We start from the raw sequence: 6000 nt of genomic DNA on the forward strand, positions 1-6000 counted from the left end.
TTCATCCGTGAGGAAGACATATGAGAAACAGGTCTCTGGGGAGCAGAGGAGGACTGTACTCCCAACCAACTTGCCTGAGGTCTCAGCTTGTCCCCAGCACCCAGTCAGGGCTTGCTTCTGCCCAGTCCTACCTGCTCTGCTCCTGTCCAACCAGGGAAGGACTCTGTGCTCCTGGTCAGCCTTGTGTTGCCCTGGTGTCCTTGTGGCCCAGTCCTGCTCAGCCCATGCCCAGCTGTAGGTGTAGATCCCCTCAGCACCCAGGGCTGGGGGGCTGCTCTCTGCTCTGAGTTGCTTTGTCCAGTGTGTGCAAGCTGCAGTGCTACAGAAATGTGCTCTGCTCTCCCGTATTTGCTCTACAGCCTCTAGAATGACACTCCTGCCTCAGCTGTTCATTCTGACAATGGTGCTGGGCTGTGATCTGAAGATGCTGTTTCCAGAGAAGCTCGAGTACCTGTTGGGTGGCTAAAAAAGCCTTGCTGCTGCTGAGGTGTGGGTGGCTGCTCCTCTGTAGATACGGGAGGAGGATGTAAATGATGGTTCCTCATACAGCCAGTCCCAGCCTGGCTCTTGCTGCTTCTGTTTCTGGAGTGACCTGATCCGAAACAGAAAGACTGAGCTCAGCTGTGCTGGCTTAGCTCTTGAGCAGGGCTGCTCCTGTTGCCTGGGACTTCATGGAGTTTGGGGGGGAAAACTCTGATGCTATTTTCAACCAAAGCCTGAAGAGTGATGTGATGGACCAGCTGCTTGTGTGCTGTCCTGCCTCCCTGGAGTCCTCTTCTACTCAAATCAGTAACTGCCCACAGACAGCACCAGGAAAAGCTGTTGCTGGGGTCTCCTTTGCTTTTCTAACTTCAGCCAGCTCCTGTGCAGAGCCTACACTGAGATAAAAGAGACTGACACAGTGTGAAACCTTCCTCCTCTTCAGCAGATGGTGTTTGTGACAGTGGACTTTGCTTGTGTTGTTGTAGCAGAACGGCCTGGGCTAGCCAAGAAACAGAAAGAGAAGCTGCAGTCTAGGCTTGCTGGAACTGGCTTGTTGTGTAAACCTGGCCTGAAAGCCTGGATCACAAAGGAATTCTTGATTTTTCATTGATTTGGTTTCTCTGTCATCTCCAGCTTACAAGCTAAAGCACTGTCTCGACTTGCCTGCAGTCAGCAGCTCCCGTCTCTCTGAGGCACTCCTGGCAGTCTCGGGGGAATCTCAGTGAGCAGGGAGGTGATGCGTGTTGCAATGTGAACTTCATGTTACCTTCACAGAAAACCTTAATGCATCTGAAGTGGGGCTAACCTGGTGTTGCTGCCTTAGGCTTTAGCAGATCAGCACTGCCCCTGTCCTAGCTGTGAACTCTGCATGCTTCATGCCTAAAAATCCTCATGGTCAGAGAAACTGCCCTGACTTGAGTGAACCAGAGGTGTTGCTGACAGCCTGTTCCTGCATATCCTGCTAAATTCATCACTGAGAAGGTGAAGCTGAACCTCCATCAGACCCATTTCTGTCAGACTGAGACTGCTGAGCACTAACCGCAGTGGATGAGTTCAAGATAAGCCTCAGTCTCAATCAGGATGAACAAGAAAAACATATTGCCTTCACATTGTCTGAAGGCTGCCTTCTGCACCATGACTGAGGGTGGAACTCTGTTATCAGCAAGGAGCAGGTGTCAGCTGGCATAAGCCCTCCAAGAAACTGGCTTGCCAATATTTCTGTCCTTATTCCATCTATCACATTCAACATGTGAGTGAACACAGAGCAAGTGTTGTTCCTTCAGCTGAAAGGGGCAAGAAGCTATGTGCTTTGAGGCTGCTTGTGTGTCACAGCAGGTTCCAGGCCTCCAGAAACACTTCTCAATTTTCTTCTGGCTATCTCTAACCATCTCCCTGCTAAACCACAGCAATCTATGAAGAAATTGGTGAGCAGGGCAGGGAGACTATTGCAGGCTCCATCCCAGATCTGGTTAATACCTGGGAGAGACACTAACCTCCATGGGGAAAGGGTTATGTTCATCTGGGAGCTCTGCTATTCGAGCACACAGAAATCCCATGGACACAGATACCTCTCCATGCAATCCACACTCACCCCATGCAACCCCTTGTGTGCTTCCCTCCTCACCAGTCTGACACTGATAGCACCAGATTTCCTCACAGCACTTGGGGACAAACTTCTCTTAGCCCTGACAAGCCTCAAAAGCTCTTTCACAGCAAGCCAGGTGTGAACTTCATGTGCTCTATATCAGCACCACCTACCTGCCTCTACCCTGCCCAGTCACAATAGTGACAGCAGGCCTGGGCAGGTAGGAGGACACTGGACACAGCTGGAATTGAATGCTGGGGGGGTTCAGCCAGAGTGCACTGCTCCCCACAGAACTGCTTTCAGCTAAAGATCAGAACTCTCTTCACCTCCTCTTTGACTCAAAGCTCTCACAGTGGTGCCGTATGGATGTGATCACAATGTTCATTAGTCTCTGTCTGAGCCCCCTCATGCTGCAAAATCCCTGGAGGGGATGGGCTGGAGTGGGATGAGGTTTGCTGTGGCTGAGATCTGGTGGGTTTTTTCCCCTGGGGTTTCAAGAAGTTTTGTTCCATCCATGAGAAGTGCCAGGCGTCAGGGGAAGATTTGTTTATTGGCAGCTGTTCCCGTTTTGCTCCAGAAACCTGATGCTGCGCTAGGAATGCACCGTGACTAAGATGCCTCTGGGCTGCTCAGGTCAAATAGCAGCAACAGGGGAAACGGGGAACAGGAGAGCAGTTCTGCTCAGCAGAGAGCAAACAGGAGGGCTGAGCCCTTTCATTCCCTTTTCATCCTTCCCTGAGCCAAATACCTCAGGAGCTGAGTAGCTGGAGGGAGAGGAGGAAGCTGGGGTTAGCAGGCGGCTTCCTCCCACCTCTGGCAGCCCCAGAGCACAGGCATGCACGCTTGGCTCTGCCTGTTGCTGCTCTGGGAAGCTTTGACACTGTCAGTCTCATTGCTTTTGAGGTGGTGTCTGATCCCTGTGGAGAACAGACCATGCTCTCTCCATTTGTTTTGCTGAGGGCTCAGGAAAGCTTTCAAGATCAGAGGTTTAAACAAGGGGTGTGACAAGCAGCGACAGTTTGGGAAAAACACAAGCAGCAAAAGGTTTTGGTACTGTCAGAGAACATGACAGGCAAGTTCACAGCCCCTGCAGGCCTTCGCCTTCCTGTTTTCTTTTGCCAAACGGAGAAAGCAATCCTGTGTGGTGACCTTGTGGCAGGCAGGGCAGAGCTGGAGATGCTGAGAGCAAAGCAGACAGCCTAGGCAGGGTCTGGGATGGGGAGATGTTCTGCAAGGGCTAGAGAGGATGCTGTGAGGCATCTGGAAACTCAGCTCCTCCAGCATGCTCAGTTCTGTCCTCTGCATCCTGGATGCTGAAATTGCTCTCAGGGCATCTCTTCCTGCTGCTGCCAGGGTTGATAGGAACCTCTGGGGCTGAAGAGTGAGGGGTGAGAGGAGCACAAAGCTTGTCTCCTTGCCCTCCAGCAGCTGAAGATGCCAGGACTGGTAATGGGGCCAGTCAGCCCTGCGTGGGTGCAGTGTGGGGCACAGCCCTGGTTCTTCAGCCCCTCAGCGCCACTGCAAAATGGTCGTCCCATCAAAACACATCTTGCCTTGTTCCCAGACTAAAAGAAGGGGTTTTGTGATAAAAAGCTGCAGCTGGTCTTTCTAATCTTCCACCAGCATCTGCATTAACTGTCAAGACAGTGATTTCCTTGATGCTGAGCAATTTTTTTCTGTGCACGCATCCAGCTAATCAATTAAGTTTCTCAGCAGCTTCCTCCAGCATTCAGGCTTGGAGGGTGGAAGGAATTTGTTATTCTAGGCACTGTTGGAGAGGCATGAACTGTACTAAAAGCAAATTGGTTGCGCTTTCCAAGCACTGACACTCTTCACTCACAGCTTGTCTTGCTGATCCTCCTCCCTCTGCTCTCCTGAGCAGCTCTGGGTGCAGCCCTGGTCCCACCAGCTCACACGGGGCTGGCCTGAGGCACATCTGCTCAGCACAAGCTGTGCCCAGCTGTGATGGGGATGGGTTTTTGAGACTCTCAGTGTCCCAGGCAGAGGTATGGGTGTCTTCCTTGGGGCAGAGTCTTCCTACAGCAGGTCAGTGTGGCTGTCCAAGGGCTGAACAGTGGTGGTTTGTCCCTCACCTGCTTTCCCAGCTGCAGCTGGCACAAGGTGGCAAGGCTGGGTACCACAGCACTGTCATGGGGACGTGCCAGGGTAGGTCGGTTTGTCCCTCAGCTAAAAAAATATTCTCTCTTGATGCTTTTTTTCTTTTTCCCTTCTTGTTTTCCTCTTTCTTTTGTTGCTGCTTGCCCTGCCTAGGTGTGGCCCTCAGGCATATGGGACGCAGATGCCATGGGATGTATTCACATCCGTCCCAGGAACCTTGGGCTTCACCAAGCTGACCACAGGGCTGAGAAAGGGAAGTGCAAGGATCCAGCAGAGTGGGTGGAGGCACCAGAAAATATGGGAAATTTGGGGTGACCTTGGGAAGATTTATGGATGGTTGAGAAGAATCTCCTGCCAGATCGGATACACCCTGGCTCCCTTCTAGTGGGAATGGGGATGTTTTTTATGAGTGTTTAGCAATGCTATGGCTCAAACATGGGAGTGGTAGGGTTGCTGGGGTCAGGAGGGCTGCAGAGGTCTGTTAGGAGCACAGCCAGTTGTGTGAAACTCCTCACTCCCCACTCTCTGGCCTGTCAGGACGTACGCACGCTCCCTCCTGGGCCAAGGAAAACTTGGCCCCAGCAGAGCAGAGGTGGTGGCTGGCGAGGAGGGGTGGCCACAGCCTGAGCCCAGCTGAAATTGCTGGCCTGGAGGTGAGCAATTTCCCATTTAGTGCAGCCTGGCAGCCTCAGGAATGCCTGTTCCCTGCAGATTTGCTGCCCAACATGTCATCCTGCTTGGAAATCTCAGCACAGCGGGTAAGGAGGAACTGGATGAAGAAAATGAGCCCTGCCTTCAGAGGGTTATCTTTATCAACAGGAGGATTTCAGCCACCTTCAGTCCTGTTGCAGCTAATGACATTTCTTCTGTAGGTGAAACCCCATAGATGTCCTGCTTGGGAAGTGATTTGGTGAAGAAGGAAAGAGAACCCAGGACTCCTGCTGCCAGTCTTCTTTCCAAGCTGTTACACAATACTATTCTGGGGTTAACAAACCAAAAACATCTGGGAATAATCAAAGCTATTTAGGCTCTGAGAAAGCATGGCTGGAGAAAGTTTGAAGGAAGCAACTTGAAAGCTCAGCACTGTTAAAAACAATCTGGAAGCCCTGAAAATTAAAACTAGGGTAACATCTACAAAGAGTGAGGAAGTATCAAAAGAAGAATCTAATATTCTCTGAGGAGCAGAAAGGAACCGGAATGAATTGTAATGCTTGAGCTTTTTAAGCTACAGGGCATTAAAAAATTGCTTCAGAACAAACAGATCTGCCTTTCCTGTGGTTTCCACTGGCATGAGAGCAGAGGGAAAGACCAAGGGTCTGGCTTAAAAGCAGCTTGGAGATTGGAAGTGTGATTTAAAGACAGATAACTGCAATCTCCAAAAGCCTGGTGATGGTGGTGCAGAGCCCACAGCAAGCAGTACCTGCCAGGGCTGGGTCAGGGGGGACTCAGGGCACACAGCAGAGATTTGGGGCCCCGTGGCATCCCTGGCAGGGGGGCACCAGCCAGAGTGCAGCTGGCTAAAGGAGGAATGGCACCTGCAGGCTTTGCTTTGCCAGGGGCAGGATGTGCGCTCGGCTGACAGCTCGTGGTTCCTGAGGGATGTCCCTCATGGGGGCTGGCAGGGCTGTGTTTGCTCTCTCACTGCAGGGGACATGCTCAGCTCTGTTCTGGCATGGGACCTCAAACAGTCCTGGGATCATCCTGGTGGATAACGCGGGGCTGGCAGCTGGCACAGTGTCCATGGGGTGTCCTGCTCTGTGTGCCTGCTGAGCTACCTGCAGCACTGACCCTGCTCCTTCTGCAGGAGCCTGGAG

This window comes from Melospiza georgiana, chromosome 21 (assembly GCF_028018845.1).
Source record: "Melospiza georgiana isolate bMelGeo1 chromosome 21, bMelGeo1.pri, whole genome shotgun sequence".
Taxonomy (NCBI): Eukaryota; Metazoa; Chordata; class Aves; order Passeriformes; family Passerellidae; genus Melospiza; species Melospiza georgiana.